Raw genomic sequence first — 16956 nt, 5'->3', positions numbered from 1 at the left:
GGGTGAGGTCCTGGAGGACTGGGGAATTGCTAATGTTATCCCCTTGTTAAGAAGGGTAGCAAGGATAATCCAGGTAATTATAGACTGGTGAGCCCAGTGTCAGTGGTAAGGAAGCTACTGGAGAAGATACTGAGTGATAGGATCTATTTACATTTGGAAGAAAATGGGTTTATCAGTGATAGGCTGCGTGGTTTTGTGCAGGGAAGGTCATGTTTTACCAACTTAATAGAATTCTTTGAGGAAATGACAAAGTGTGTACAGTTCTGGTCACCACATTACCAGAAGGATGTGGATGCTTTGGAGAGGGTGCAGAGGAGGTTCACTAGGATGTTGCCTGGTATGGAGGGTGGTAGCTATGACCAGAGAGTGATGAGTGAAGGGCTGTAGATATCATATACATGGACTTCAGTAAGGCGTTTGATAAGGTTCCTCATGGTAAGCTGATGGAGAAAGTGAAGTTGCATGAAGTCCAGGGTGTACTAGCTAGATGGATAGAGAACTGGCTCGGCAACAGGAGACAGAGAGTAGTAGTGGAAGGGAGTTTCTCAAAATGGAGACCTGTGACCAGTGGTGTTCCTCTGCGATCTGTGCTGGGACCACAATTGTTTGTGATATACACAAATGATTTGGAGAAAGGTATAGGTGGTCTGTGCAAGTTTGCAGATGACACTAAGATTGGTGGAGTAGCAGATAGTGAATGGGGACTATCAGAGAATGCAGCAGAATATAGATAGATTGGAGAGTTGGGCAGAGAAATGGCAGATGGAGTTCAATCCGGGCAAATGTGAGGTGATGCATTTTGGAAGATCCAATTTAAGAGCGAACTACATGGTAAATGGAAAAGTCCTGGGGAAAATTGATGAACAGAGCAATCTGGATGTTCAGGTCCATTGTTCCCTGAAGGTGGCAACGTAGGTCAGTAGTGTGGTCCAAGAAGGCATACAGCATGCTTTCCTTCATCGGACGGGGTATTGAGTACAAGAGTTGGCAGGTCATGTTACAGTTGTACAGGACTTTGGTTTGGCCACATTTGGAATACTGCATACAGTTCTGGTCACCACATTACCAAAAGGATGTGGATGCTTTGGAGAGGGTGCAGAGGAGGTTCACCAGGATGTTGCCTGGTACGGAGGGCACTAACTATGAAGAGAGGTTGAGTAAATTAGGATTAATTTCTTTAGAAAGATGGAGGTTGAGGGCGGACCTGATTGAGGTCGACGAAATCATGAGAGGTAAAGACAGGGTGGATAGCAAGAAGTTTTTTCCCAGAGTGAGGGACTCAATTACTAGGGGTCATGAGTTCAAGGTGAGAGGGGAAAAGTTTAAGGGAAATATGTGTGGAAAGTTCTTTACGCAAAGGATGGTGGGTGCCTAGAATGTGTTGCCAGCGGAAATGGTCGAGGCAGGCATGAAAGCGACATTTAAGATGTATCAAGACAGATACATGAATGGGCAGGGAGCAGAGGGATACCGATCCTTGGAAAATAGGCTACAGGTTTAGATAGAGGATCTGGATTGGCGTAGGCTTGGGGGGGCAGAGAGCCTGTTCCTGTGCTGTAATTTTCTTTGTTTTTTTGTTCTTATCCCAACTCCTGTACTCAAAGGTCTGAGCAGTGAAGGCAAGTGTGCTAAACACCTTCTTAACTATCTACCTTTGAATCAAATATTAAAGAATTATGTACCTGAACCCCTAGGTCTCTCTGTTCCACAACACTTTCCACTCAGAATTCCTTCATGTGAAACTCAATATTCCCAGGAGATGGTCAGTCAATGTGTCCTGGATTTGCACTTTTAAAAATTAATTGATCCTAATTTTTTGATTGATTTGAAATTTTATAGATCAGTTTTGAAATGTATTGATTGGAATTTCAAAAGCTGCAAATTCATTTAAAAAGAGAAATTGAGGCAAGTGCATCATTCAACTTGCCGTATGAGAAATGCTCCCATTTCATCAACCTGTAGAGGTGCGGTAACATATTAAAATGATTTTTTTCCACAAGATTATGATTAGTCTTATACATGAAAAGTTAGTTGTCTCCTTGAAACCCTTCACTGTGATTTTACCTTGTAGGCCTCACCTTCTCTTCAAAGCCTGAGTTTGGAGTTACAGTTTTCACACAGCTATCAGCCCATGAGGATAGAACCTTCCGGCAAAACTCAGGATGATTCCCTCAGAGTTCAGCTTGATGCCTTTATTTCTTCAATGGGGATTTTTGTGTCTGTTTAGCTCAATGCCTTGAAAGCCAGATGTGGGAATTATTTTTTCAGGTAATAATTTACTTTTAGTTTTCTTAACAACAACTATACAACAGAATAACTTGTAAGATAGGGAAAGTTGATAGCATGATATGGTACACCAGAATTACAAATTCTTTCTTCAACTTTCACCAGAAGTTTAATTTATATTTTGAAGACAGAACCTAACTGGCAGGGAAAGACAGCCATAGATAATTGCCTGGAATTGTTTTGATTATATTGCGGACTCAAAAATAACTTTCTTAAATAAAAATATACATTTTTACGGTGGGAAATTTGTATGCTGTCTCTGTAGTAACACACATCAGTCTGTTTTATTTTCTGAAAACAAACGAGAAGATGAATCAAAGAAGCTCTTTGAGTTTCTCAGTTTCACATAAAGGATACTATTAACTAGTTATTTTTAAACTACAGAGACTAGTTCAACAAAAGATAAGCAAACAGTGAAAATGTGATACAGAGCTAGACCACTGAATTCCTAAGCTGTTTTTGATAAGTACTGGAAATAGCAGCTGACACTATAATGGGAAGGAAGGAAAGGGGTTCTCAAGGTTCAGTTCCTTTGTAAGTAAGTACAAAGGTTAGGAGGTTCAGGCAATAATGCAATCAGCCTCCAAAATGATATCTGGCAATTGTTGCATCTCTTACCAATTTTTATAGATGAACCACCTAAAGCATCCTATCTGGATGCATCACAGCTTGGTACAGCAACTGCTGTGCCCAGAACCACAAGAAACTACAGCGAGTTGTGAACACAGCCCAGTCTATCGCACAGACCAACCTTCCATCCATTGACTCCATCTACACTTCCCACTGCCTCAGGAAGGCAGCCAACATCATCCACAACCCTTCTCATCCCGGTTATAATCTCTTCCATCTGGCAGAAGATACAAAAGTTCGAAAACATGCACCAACAGATTTAAGAACAGCTTCTTCCCTGCTGTTATCAGATTTATGAATGGACCTTTCATATATTAGAGATGATCTTTCTCTGCAACTGTAACACAATATTTCTGTCTATTACTCTGGTGTAGTTATATAAGGTATGATTTGTCTGCTTAGCACACAATGCAATACTTTTCACTGTATCTTGGTACATGTGACAATAATAAATCAAATCAAATCAAGTATTTCTCACTCTCAAAAAGCACAAGCAATTTAAGAATAGTAGTATGCATTAAATATTTTAAATGAAATTCCTTTGATTCAAAAAAAACAAATTCCTTCCAACAATAGATACTAACAAACTTCTAGGGTTGATTTCCTAAAACATTGACTTCTCCGCCTCCTGATGCGGCCTGGCCTGCTGTGTTCTTCCAGCCTCCTCCTGTCTGCTTTGGGCAGGATTCCAGCATCTACAATTTTTTATTTCTCTCTGCACCATATCCATGTTAGAGAGAGTTCCTTTAATCACAACAGTTTCACTTAGCAACTATTTCCTTTGATGGAACATAACCCCCAGTGTAATTTCATCCTGAGTTGTGAGATCATTTGAATCCAGAATTTCATTAATTCCATTGTCTTCCATTGAACTGGGGTCTTTTGGACAACATTGTTTTTAAAATCTACATCTAAAGTATTGGAACCTATCCTGATATTTATTTTATCATCTTTTCCTACTTCATTAGCCTTTCGAAAATATATAATTACATCCATCTTGTTTTTGAGCGTGCAGTCACCCACTTTCCTCAGATATGCCTTTTTTATCCAATTACATATTGTGCTGTGTGTATGATGTGCACAGGGAACACTCATTCAAACTTTCTCAAAATCAACTTTAAGAATTCCAGAAAAGTGTCTCAAGGTTCCTCAATTCTTAATTTCTCCAGTGAAATATAGAAGGAAATTCCATCCTAGCCTTGTATACAATCCCTACAGTATGGAAGCAAGCCATTTGGTCCATCGAGTCCATACCAACCCTCCGAAGAGCATCCTACCCAGACCCACCTCCCCCCGCTCCTACCCTATTCCTGTAATCCTGCATTTCCCATGGCTAATCCACCTAGCCTGCACATCTGTGGATACTACAGGCAATTTAGTATGGTCAATCCACCTAACCTTGCATCTTTGGACTGTGGGAGGAAACCAGAGCACCCGGAGAAACCCCACACAGACACAGGGAGAATGTGCAAACTCCACACAGACAATCGCCCAAGGGTGGAATTGAACCCAGGTCCCTGGTGCTGTGAGGCAGCAGCGCTAACCACTCAGGCATGGTGCTGCCCAATTTCTGGTGTGTACTCTTCTGACAGAAGCTCATCTTGCACGATTCACTGCAGAGAGCTATTTTTAAGAACATTATTTACACCCCTCCATCAGCGGGGCACTGCAGAAAACAACACAATAAAATGCTTCAATTTTGCAACATACCATACTCTGCAATCAGTCAGTGTGTGAAATTATTCCATATTTTCCACGGTCTGGGACCAGTATGTTAGGTCATAACTAACATGACACCCCCACTGTTGTGGTATCTCACCCAATTACCCATCAATCAGCTCAATAAGAAGAGGCTAATATTGTTCAGAGGAAGTGTCTCTACGTCCGAGCCAAGAGGTCTGGGTTCAAGCCCCACCTGCTACAGAAATGTGTCATAACATCTTTGGACAGACTCATTAGAAAAAATATCTATCTGGCTGTTGTGGCACAGTGGTAATGGGAGAGGAGACTGGGTTCAAGTCCCACCCGCTCCAGAACTGTGTCTTTACATCCCTGACTGGGTTAACTAGAACATATCTATAAACAGGGGCTTCTGATGCAGAGAATTAAGTCCTTGGAAGGGCTCCTGTAGAACCATGGTAGTACCCCTACCTCTAAAACAGGAGGCCTGGATTCATATACCACCTGCTCCAGAGGTTTCTCACATTTCTGAATGGGTAGAGCAAAATAAAACCTGATCGAAGTGTACAAAATAATGAGAGGAATAGATCGAGTCAATAGCCAGAGACTTTTCCCCAGGGCAGGATTGACTGGTACGAGAAGTCATAGTTTGAAGATATTAGGAGGAAGGTATAGAGGAGATGTCAGAGGTAGGTTCTTTACGCAGAGAGTTGTGAATGCATGGAATGCGTTGCCAGCGGTGGTGGTGGAAGCAGAGTCATTGGGGACATTTAAGCGACTGCTGGACATGCACATGGATAGCAGTGAGTTGAGGGGTCCGTAGGTTAATTTACTATACTTTACATTAGGATTAAACCTCGGCACAACATCGTGGGCCAAAAGGCTTGTTCTGTGCTGTACTTTTCTATGTTCCATGTTAATAGGAAGGAGAGAGTCTGTGTTTGTTTTAAATAAAGTCTGATTGGGCATTTGATACCTGACTCAGATGAAGAGAGAATGTTCTGGGAAATCTAGGAATGTCTTGAAATTTTGTTGCAAGGTTCGAACCTGTGATAGGGTGTTAAGAATTGGAGTTCAAAAAGTTTAACATCAGTTAGATGCAGGTAAAGGTCCCACGTATATCAGTTCACGTCTTCAGACAGAGGAGTAGAAGTTACAGTGTCAGGTCTCGGAACTATGCAAGGTTAGACCCAGAAGGAAGGGATGTGAACAATGGAACAAAGATGAAAGATCAGGGCTCCACATAACAATCACTGTCAATGAATGTGTGTCCTGAGGAAGAGTTTACTCCTTATGTCTCCACCAGAGCTATACAGCACTCCAGAATAGAGTCATACAGCATGGAAACAGACCCTTCGGTCCAACCAGTCCATGCTGACCATAACCCAAAACGAAACTAGTACCACATGCCTTCATTTGCATACCTCTTATTCATGTGTGTATCCAAATATCTTTTAAACATTGTAATGGAGCCCACATTCATCACTTCCTCTGGGAGTTCATTCCAAACACTCCATGTGTAAAAAAATTGCCATTCATGTCTTTTTTAAATCTTTCTCCTTTCACTTTAAATATGCCCCCTAGTCTTGAAATCCCCTACCTGTGAATGGTTGATGGAATATTGCTCTTCAACATTCTGGAATTACTCAAATTAAAATAGAGAAAAACAATAATATAGTTTCATTATAGATCAGTTAACCAAGAGCAGTATAGGTCCATTGTTTACAGTTCTGGAAAAGTGTCATACAGCACGGAAACAGACCCTTCGTTCCAACCAGTCCATGCTGACCATAACCCAAAACGAAACTAGTACCACATGCCTTCATTTGCATACCTCTTATTCATGTGTGTATCCAAATATCTTTTAAACATTGTAATGGAGCCCACATCCATCACTTCCTCTGGGAGTTCATTCCAAACACTCCATGTGTAAAAGAATTGCCATTCATGTCATTTTTAAAATCTTTCTCCTTTCACCTTAAATATGCCCCCTAGTCTTGAAATCCCCTACCTGAGGGAAAAGCCACCTGCTATTCATCTTATCTCAACCCCTCATGATTTTACAAACCTCTATAAGGTCACCCCTCAACCTCCTCTGCTCCATCAAAAACAGTCCCAGCCTAACTAGCCTCTCCTTATAACTCAAAAGCTCCATTCCCAGCAAGTCCTAGCAAATCTCTTCTGAGCCCTCTCCAGTTTAATAGTATCCTTCCTATAACAGGGAGACCAGAACGCAACACAGTACTCCAGAACAAGCCTCACCAATGTCCTGGGCAACCTCAACGTAACATCCCAAGTCTTATACTCAATGGTCTAAGCAATGAGGGCTAGTGTCCTGAACGCCTTCTTAACCACCCTGTCTGTCTGTCTGTGATGCAAACTTCAAAGAATTATGTGCCTGAACCTGTAGGTCTCTCTGTTTTATAACACTACCCAAGGCCCTAATTTTAACTGTATAAGTTTTGCCCTTTGTTTGTTTTACCGAAGTGCAATACCTCACATTTATCCAAATTAAATTCCATTTGCCACTCTTCAGCCCATTGTCCCAGTGGTTATTTTCAAATCCAGCAGTTTATGAGAAATATGAGACATTAACTCTTCCTAAGTAAACTTGCTACACAGGGTAGTTGTGGTAATAGTGCTTGCTGACACAGTGTTGTGTGATGTGTGAAGCTGACACTGAACTGTAGTGTTGTATCGAAGCCTCAACCCACCAAATTTTCTTGGTTACAATATATGCAAGTATTAGAATAGAATCCCAACAGTGTGGAAAAGGCCTTTCAGCTCAACAAGTCCACACCATCCCTCCCAAGAGTAACCCACCCAGAGTTATTCAAGATTAGAGTAGTGCCGGAAATGTATAGCAGGTTAAGTAGCATCCGAGGAGCAGGAAAATTGATGTTTTGAGCAGGAGCCCTTCATCAGGAAAAAGGGCTGATGAAGCTTTGATGAATTCCTGATGAAGGGCGCCTGCCCAAAACGTCGATTTTCCTGCTCCTCGGATACAGCCTGACTTGCTGCGCTTTTCCAACACCACTCTAATCTCCAGCCCTCACTTCCACCGGGATTTATTCCCTACCCTCGATTTACCTCTGACCAATACATCTAACCTACGCATCCCTGGACACTGTGGGCAATTTAGCATGGCCAATTCACCTAACCTGCACATCTTTGGACTGTGGGAGGAAACTGGAGCACCCGGAGGAAACCCACGCAGACACAGGGAGAATGTGCAATCTCCACACAGACAGTCGCCCGAGGTTGGAATTGAACCCAGGTCCCTGACACTGTGAGGCAGCAGTGCTAACCACCAAACCATCATGCCATCCAAACCATTGCTAAATGTTTAAATGTTTAAACATAAACAAGTGAGCAAAATTATGTCCCTTTGTATCTATCTGAGTTTCGGAGAAAGTGAGGTCTGCAGATGCTGGAGATCAGAGTTGAGAGTGTGGTGCTGGAAAAGTACAGCAGGTCAGGCAGCTTCCGAGGAGCAGGAGAATTCACGTTTCGGGCATAAGCCCTTCATCACGAAGAAGGGCTGATGAAGCTCTGAGGAATTTCTTATGAAGGGCTTCTGCCCGAAACGTTGATTCTCCTGCTTCTCGGATGCTGCCTGGCCTGTTGTGCTTTTCCAGCTCCACACTATCTATCTGAGCTGGCCTGATGAGAAAACCTGGAGTGAGCTGTTAATTCCATGTTTACCACTGCAGCTGTGTTTATATATGTTATTGTAACTATTACACTTTGGGCTTGTAAATGGAACACACTTCAACTCAGCCATATTTAGGCATGGGATCATTCTGAAGCGTAGATGGAAGATTGCCACCTTTGAAGTGGTCTTCAAGGAAAAGGTTTGAAAGCTGATATCCATGACAAATTCAGCGGACATGATTTGTGGATTTCCCAGTTAGAATTGTGTACCTGCTTCAAAAATGGGAAGTAGAGACAGGAGGAGAATAATCAAGGGGGTCAGTCCCTTTAGTTAGATCGTGCCTGAACCGTTAACTCCATCTTGCCACTTTGGTTACACGACCCATGATACACCTGGCTGACAAAACCAGCTTTGATATGTATGGTTGACTCACAGTTACAGCACCTGCTTGGGAGAGAGGGTTTTAGATTACCACTGTTTGTGTGACAAAGAGATTCCTTCTGTGGAGATTCCTTCTGTAATACCTGTTGTGCTGTGTCTCACAGCCATTAACAGGCATCCTTTAACAGACAGGCTCATAACATCATCACTGTGACCTGTGGGTGCAATCGTTATTTTTATGATTGCAATATCAAGGTGAATCAAATATTATTTAACAGGCAACTAATACATCAAAGAAAGGAGAAGATAGTTTTAACTTAACGCAACAGAAATAACTAGTGAAGCTAACATGTAGATCAGCGGACAATTGGCTATGGAGCAAATGGTATGGTGGCTGGATCTAATCTTGGAGATAGGCATTTTTTGATGCTTCTCCAAGCTTCATTCCTGATGAAGGGCTTATGCCCAAAACGTTGATTCTCCTGCTCCTCAGATGCTGCCTGACCTGCTGTGCTTTTCCAGCTCCACATTCTCAACCCTGCTTCTCCAAGCCTGGCTGTTATCCAGTCCCACCTTCAGTTAGAAGAGCTACTTCACCTGAAAGAGTTGCAAATGGGCTGGAACCCTAATTCTGATTTTAAAAACAACCCAAAAGACTTGCGAATGTCAGAAATCAGAACCAAAAATAGATATTGCTAGAAAAACTCAGCAGGTCTGGCAGCCTTTTTGGATTCGTGCAGCGTAGAAGGTTGAGAAGCGACCTTATAGAGGTTAGCAAGTTTTGAGATTTGAAGCTCAGGTTGAGGTTCTGGATGTAGGTTTGTTCGCTGAGCTGAAAGGTTCATTTCCAGATGTTTCATCACCATACTAGGTAACATCTTCAGTGAGTCTCCGGGCGAAGCACTGCTGATAATTCCTGATTTCTATTTATATTTTTGGGTTTCTTTGGGTTGGTGATGACATTTCCTGTGGTGATGTCATTTCCCATTCTTTTTCTCAGGGAGTGGTAGATGGGGTCGAACTCGATGTGTTTGTTGATAGAACCAACCGGAACTCTATCAACAAACACATCGAGTTAGATTCCATCTACCACCCCCTGAGAAAAAGAACAGGAAATGTATTCACCACAGGAAATGACATCACCAACCCAAAGAAACTCAAACATATAAATAGAAAGTAGGAATTATCAGCAGTGCTTCACTCGGAGGCCCACTGAAAATGTTACCTAGTAGGATGATGAAATGTCAGGAAATGAACCTTCCAGCTCAGTGAGCAAACCTACATCCAGAACCTTATGAAGGTATATAAGATCATGAGGGGTACAGATAGGGTCAATGGGAAATGTTGTTTCCCAAGGGTGGGGAATTTCAAGGCTAGAGGACACATTTTTGAAGTGACAGGAGAGAGATTTAAATAAGACATGATGGGCAACATTTTTTTGCACAGAGAGTGGTTCACGTGTGGAATGAACTTCTAGAGGAAGTGGTAGATTTGGGAACAATTACAACATTTAAAAGACATTGGATAGGATGGATAGGAAAAGGAGCAGACAGGTGGGACTAGTTGAGTTTGGGATTATATTCGGCATGGACTGGTTGGGCCAAACGGTCTGTTTCTGTGCTGTATGACTCTATTGTTTCATTTTACTCCCAAATTAGTTGAAGCAATACATACAATCTAAAGCTTGCGGCTCTTTATAATCTAATATCTTAATGTTAGCCCAGACTTTTATATGCCTGTGAATGTCGTGTTTGTATGCAATAGTCAGCTCCACTGAATATCTGTTATATTCTTCAATTCAATGGTATCAAACCCCAGTTTTATGTGGGATAACAAAACATTGCACACTGGGTAAAATATCCTGCAGGAGGCAAAATCACACCAGGACCTGTTGTGATAGTGCATGTTTTACAATGTACCTTCAAGAGAGCTAAGTAATGGCTTTGGTGTGGCATTATGCCATGTGATAGTTTTGTATAAATGTGTCAGCCCCATGACTGTGGAAGAGAATTTCAGAGCTTCACCAGCCCCTGGGTGAAAGGAATTCTCCTTTTCTCAGCTCCAAGTGGCCTAACCCACAAGATTGTGACCGCTGGTTGTAGACCCTCAGAACATCCTTTCTGCGCTTATCCTGTCCAGTCCCTGTTGGAATATTATAATGTGTAGTTTCCATTGAAACTTGGTATTCTTGCATCTGTCCTGATGAACGCAAGGTAAGACGCCTAAACAACACTTCTCTTTGTTCAATAGTGATCATTGTTCCTTCAAATGTGAATCGATAACGGGGAGGTCTACATTGAACAGAGGAGAACAAGCAAATATCCGAGTTCTTCACTGATGATCTTGCTTAAAGATTTCGGAGCAGACGTAGGCCATTCAGCCCATCAAGTCTGCTCCACCATTCAATCAGATCATGGCTGACCTGATACTTTGCTGCCTTTTCCCTATAACCCTTGATTCTCTTCCTTCTCCCACAAAAGGAACCTTTCCACATCCACTCTGTCAAGCCCACTAAGGACTTTGGATGTTTCAATAAGGTCACCTCTCAGTCCTCTAAACTCCATTGAGTACAGATCCAACCTACTCAACCTCTTTTTAAGTTCATTCATGAGACATGGGTCTCACTGGCTGGGCCCAGCATTTATTGCCCATCCCTAGTTGCGCTTGACAAGGTGGTGGTGAGCTGTGTACTTGAACCGCTACAGTCAATTGACACAACTGAGTGGCTTGCTGGGCCATGTCAGAGGGCAGTTGAGAGTCAACCACACATTGCTATGGGTGTGAATCACATGTAGATGAGACCAGGAAAAGACAACAGATTTCCTTCCCTAAACAACATTAGTGAGCCACATGGGTGTTATTCCCCCCGACAATAGTTTCATGGTCAACCGTAGATTCTTAATCCCCAAACATTTTGTTTAATTGATTGAAATACCAGTATCTGCTATGGTGAGATTTGAACCCTGATTCCCCAGACATTAGCTGAGGTTCCGGGACTCATAAAACTAAATGATAACTCTCAAGGCCAACGTCTCCCCTCCTCAAAAAACACTCCTATCAGACCTAATATCAGCCGTCTCTGATATGAATCTTCTCTGGACCGTCTCCAATGCCAGTGCATCCTTACTTAGATAAGGGGCCCAAAACTATACACTTTAGTCCACCTGTGGTCTGATTAATGGCTGTTCCCCTGCGGTTTTCCGATTTCTGTGACGGACCGATCCCACTCCCATGTTAAGTCACGGCAGGAGAGCTTAAAGCCATGGGGAGCTCTTCCTGCTTTTTTGGGAAGCTGGGAATATTTCCAGTGCCCAGGTACTGCACGTGTGCAGGAATTGACTCCAGCTGCAGCTCCTGGAAGCCCAGAGTTCGGACAAGGCTGAGAGTCTCCTGAGCACACCCAGAAAGATAGATATTCCATGGGCTAAAACTGCACAAGCTGAAAGAGAATGGATGACCACCAGGTAAAGCAAGAGGAATCCCTTGTAACTATTTCCCTGTAAAACAGACACATCACTTTAGACACTGATAAGGGAATGACCTCTCAGAGGAAAGAAGGAACAGTCAAACCTGTTCTACCAGGGTTGACTCTGGGGCACAGGAGAGGAGTAAAAAGTGTGGGAATGCTATTTTTATAGAACATTCAGCTGTGAGGGGATTCCAGTGACATGTTGCCTCCCTGAGTCAAGGATGTCTTAGAGCAGCAGGACATTCTGGAGAGGCAGGGTGAACTGTCAATGGTAAGGATATGCGTTGGTACAAACAACATAGGTCAGAAAAGGGGTTAGGCCTTAAAAAAAGAGTTAGGAAGTATGTTGAAAGGTACGACCTCAAAGGTAGTGATCTCAGGATTATTACCAGTGCTGTGTGTGAGTCAGAGTAGAAATAGCAGGAGATATCACATGGCAGTAGATATGATGCAGAGGGGGAAGGGAGGTTTGAATTTCGTGGACACTGGGATCAGTTCTGAGGGAGGTGAGATCAGTACAAATGAGGTAGGTTACACCCGGACAGGACTGGAACTGAGCTTCCCTGCTAAGTATTTGCTGGTATTGTTGGGAAGGCTGCAAACTGAAATGGCAGGGGACTGGGAGCCTATGCAAGGAGTTAGAGGGAGAGAGGTGTCAAGGATAAGATCAGAAGAGAGAAGTGGAAAGAAGAAAAATGAAGTGGAATCAAGGGCTAGGATCTAACAGGGGTACAGTGAAGAATAATAGGATTGGGACAAGCTGCAATCACTACTATGGGGTGACTATAGGCCTCCTAACAGCCAGCAGGAATTAGAGGTACAGGTTTATAAGCAGATAGTAGAAAGATGTAAAGATTTCAGGGTTGTGGTAGCAGGTGATTATAATTTCTCCAATATTCACAGAGACTCCTTTAGTGTCTGGGGCTTAGGCGGGGCAGAATATGTTAGGTGCATCCATGATGATTGTTGAAATAATATGTAAATAGGGAAGGGGCTGTATTAGACCTTTTATTATTGGGGAAGGAGACTGGCCAGACCATTGAAGTTTCAGTGGGGGCAGCAGTTTGGAAACAGTGACCATAATTCTTCAAGTTTTAAGATAGTTACGATGGAGGTGCTTGATTTTCGACAGGGGTTTGTGAATATTCTATGGCATGTTGATATTAAGAAGGTGTTGGGTGTCTTGAAAAACATGAAGTTGGATAAGTCCCCAGGGTCTGATGGGATCTATCTCAGGGTACTGGAGGAGGCAAGGAAGGATTGCTGAGGCTTTGACAGAGATTTTAGCTATAGACAAGCTGGCAGAAGACTGGAGAATAGCCAATGTTGTTCCTTTGTTCAAGAAGGGCAACAGGGATAATCAAGGAAATTATAGGCTGGTGAACCTTACAGTAGCGGTAGACAAATTATTAGAGAAGATTCTTAGGTACAGGATTTACTTATATTTGGAGGAGCATGGACTTATTAGGGACAGTTATGCAGGGGAGGTCCTAGTTCACAAACTTGATTGAGTTTTTGAGGAAGTGACGAAGATGATTGATGAGGGTGAGGCAGTGGATGTGGTCTACTTTAGCAAGGCTTTTAACAAGGTGTCTCATGTTAGACTGACCTGGAAGATCAGACAGCATGGAATCCATAGTAAGTTGGTAAATTGGGTACAAAATTGGCTTGGCCACAGGAGACAGAAGGTATTTGTGGAGGGGTGAATTTCTGACTGGAGGTCTGTGACCAGTCGTGTTCAACAAGGATCAGTACTGGGACCTCTATACAGAATGATTTGGGTGAAAGTGTCAGTGATATGATTGATATGTTTGCAGATGACATGAAAATTGGTAGAGTTATAGTTAATGAGGAAGGATATCAAAGGATTCAGCAGGAGATAGATCAGCTGGAAAGTTGGGTGGACAAACGACAGATGGACTTTAATTTGGACAAGCGGAGGTGATACATTTTGCGAGGACAAATGTAAGAGGAAAGTATCCAGTAAATGGGGGGGTGAGACCTGTAGGAGCATTGATATACAGAGGGATCCTGGGGTCCAAGCCCTTAGCTCCCTGGAAGTGTCAACAAAAGTGTTGAAGGTGTAAAGGAAGGCAATTGGCATGCTTGCCTTCATCGATTGGGGTTTAAGCCCAAAACATTGATTTTCCTGCTCCTCGGATGCTACCTGACCTGCTGTGCTTTTCCAGCAACACTCTGATCTAAATTCTGATTTCCAGCATCTGCAGTCCTCACTTTTGCCGATATGAGACGTTGGTCAGGTCGCATTTGGATTACTGTTGATGTTTTGGTTGCTACACAATAGGAAGGATGTGGAGGCTTTGGACAGGATGCAGAAGAGGTTGACCAGGATGTTGACTGGATTGGAGTGTCGTAGCTGCAAGGAGAGGGTGGACAAACATAGATTGTTTTTGCGACAGTGTCAAAGGCTGTTGGGGGGGGGGGGGGCACCTGTTATGGACCAGGCCAGACCCCTCAAAACTTTTCAAGTAGGTAGCCCAGACCCTAACTTTGATTTGACCATGTGTAGCGTGGATATCCCAGGAGAGAATTAGCTGGTCAAACTACTTAGTTTTAAACAAAACCAAACTTATTTTCAAGATTACTGAATGAAACGCAAAGAACAGAAAACAGAATACCGAATAACTTATTCTATCCGAAAGCTCAACAGATTATTCCAATTTAATGATGCTGTTCCAAAATACTTGCAACAATCCCCATAAACACCCCTTGGCACAAAAGGAAAAATCAAACAAATTCTTACAGCAGAGAAGTCAGAGAGTAATAGGGGTCACTTGGTGGCTCAGTGGTTAGCACTGCTGCCTCACAGCGCCAGGGACCCAGGTTCAATCCCAGCCTCGGCTGACTGTATATGTGGAGTTTGCACATTTTCCCTGCGTCTATGTGTGTTTCCTCTGGGTGCTCTGGTTTCCTCCCATAGTCCAAAGATGTGCAGGCCAGGTGAATTGGCCATGCTAAATTGCCCATAGTGTTAGGTGCATTAATCAGAGGGAATGGGTCTGGGTTGGTTACTCTTCAAAGGGTCAGTGTGGACTTGTTGGGACAAAGGGCCTGTTTCCTCTTTGTTGGGGAATCTAATCTAAAGAGAGAGTCCAGCAGCCTTTCTTCACACACACGTACACTGTTGCATTAAAACCAAACCAGAGAGTAGCTGCGCTGTGAGAACTGACCACTTCCCTTTCATTATACAAGTCTTTTTTAAAAAACTTGAAAGTCTTCTGCCTGAGGCAGTATCTGTTATCTGTAAACAAATTGGCCCTAAACTCCATCCAAACTCAGACGTTTCCAAATCTGTGTTTTTACGATCCGCTGGACCAAGGACAACCTAACCGTGCTTTCAGAACAGCTTCATCATATACCTGATAGACATATATAAAATCACGTGGGGTTTGGATAAGTTGGATAGTCAGACCCTGATAGACATATATAAAATCACGTGGGGTTTGGATAAGTTGGATAGTCAGACCCTGTTTCCCAAGTGAAAATATCAATTATAGGAGGGGCATAGGTTTAAGGTGAGAAGTGGAAAGTTTAAAGGAGATCATACAATCCATACAGTATGGAAACAGGCCATTTGGCCCAACAAGTCCACACTGACCCTCCAAAGAGTACCCCACCTAGACCCGTTCCCCTACCCTATTACTCTACGTTTCCCCTGACTAATGTGTCTAACCTACACATCCCTGAACACTATGGGTAATTTAACATGGCCAAGCCACATCTTTGAACTGTGGGAGGAAACTGGAGCACCCAGAGAAAACCACGGAGAATGTGCAAACTCCACACAGACAGTTGCCCGCAACTGGAATTAAACCTCGGTCCCTGGCGCTGTGAGGCAGCAGCACTAACCACTGAGCCACCGTGCCACCCTGAACAGAAGGTTTTTACACAGCGGGTGTTAGGTGCCAGGGGAGGTGGTAGAGCAAATTATGAGCCATTTAGACAGACAGGTGAACAGAAAGAGAGTAGTGGGACCATGTGTCGGCAGATGGGATTAGTTTAGAATAGTATCTTAATGGGCTGAAGGGCCTGTTCCTGTGCCATGCTGTTCTATGCTGTTCAATGCTATTAATGTGAAAAAGACAAGCCTTAAGGTTTTATGCCTTAATCTGTAGAGCATTCAGTGGATGAGTTAATCGTGCAAATTGATGAAAACAGTTGGGATATTGGAGACATGGCTACAGTGTGACCAGGGATGGGAAATGAATATCCCTTTAGAAAGGGCAGACAAAAAAAATTAAAAGGCAGTGGAGTTACATTTCTGGTTGAAGAGGAAATTAATGCAACAGTGAGGAAGAGTATTCATTTTGACTTTATGGAATCTATTTGGGTAGATCAGAGAAACACCAATGAACAAGAAACATTAGTGGGTGTTGGAAATAGAACCATCAAACTGTGCGAGTGGAATTAAACAAGAAATTAGAGATGCATGCAATAGGGAAATATTTGTCATTATAGGTGACTTTAATCTGCACAAAGATTGGGCAAATCAAATTTGCAACAAGACCACAGAGGAGGAATTCCTGAAGTGTATATGGGCTGATTTTCGGGAACAATACATTGAGGAACAAACTGGAGAACAGACCATCCTGGTTTTGTGTAATAGGAAAGAAATAATTGACAATCCAGCTTCTGAGTCCTCTTGGGGATGAGTGATTATAATATGATTCCAAGTTTCGGTAGTTATTTTTGCCATAACAACATAATGTGGACTGTTTGAGCACATCTCGGGATTTAAGACCAAAACTCTGGGTCTGGGAAAAGAAGGACTCATGACAAATGTGCTTGCCGGGATTGAAAGCAGGACCCAGTTCCTTTCCCATCTATTTCTTTA

The sequence above is a fragment of the Chiloscyllium plagiosum genome, chromosome 40 (assembly GCF_004010195.1).
Source record: "Chiloscyllium plagiosum isolate BGI_BamShark_2017 chromosome 40, ASM401019v2, whole genome shotgun sequence".
Lineage (NCBI taxonomy): Eukaryota > Metazoa > Chordata > Chondrichthyes > Orectolobiformes > Hemiscylliidae > Chiloscyllium > Chiloscyllium plagiosum.
This window is presented reverse-complemented; position numbering follows the sequence as displayed.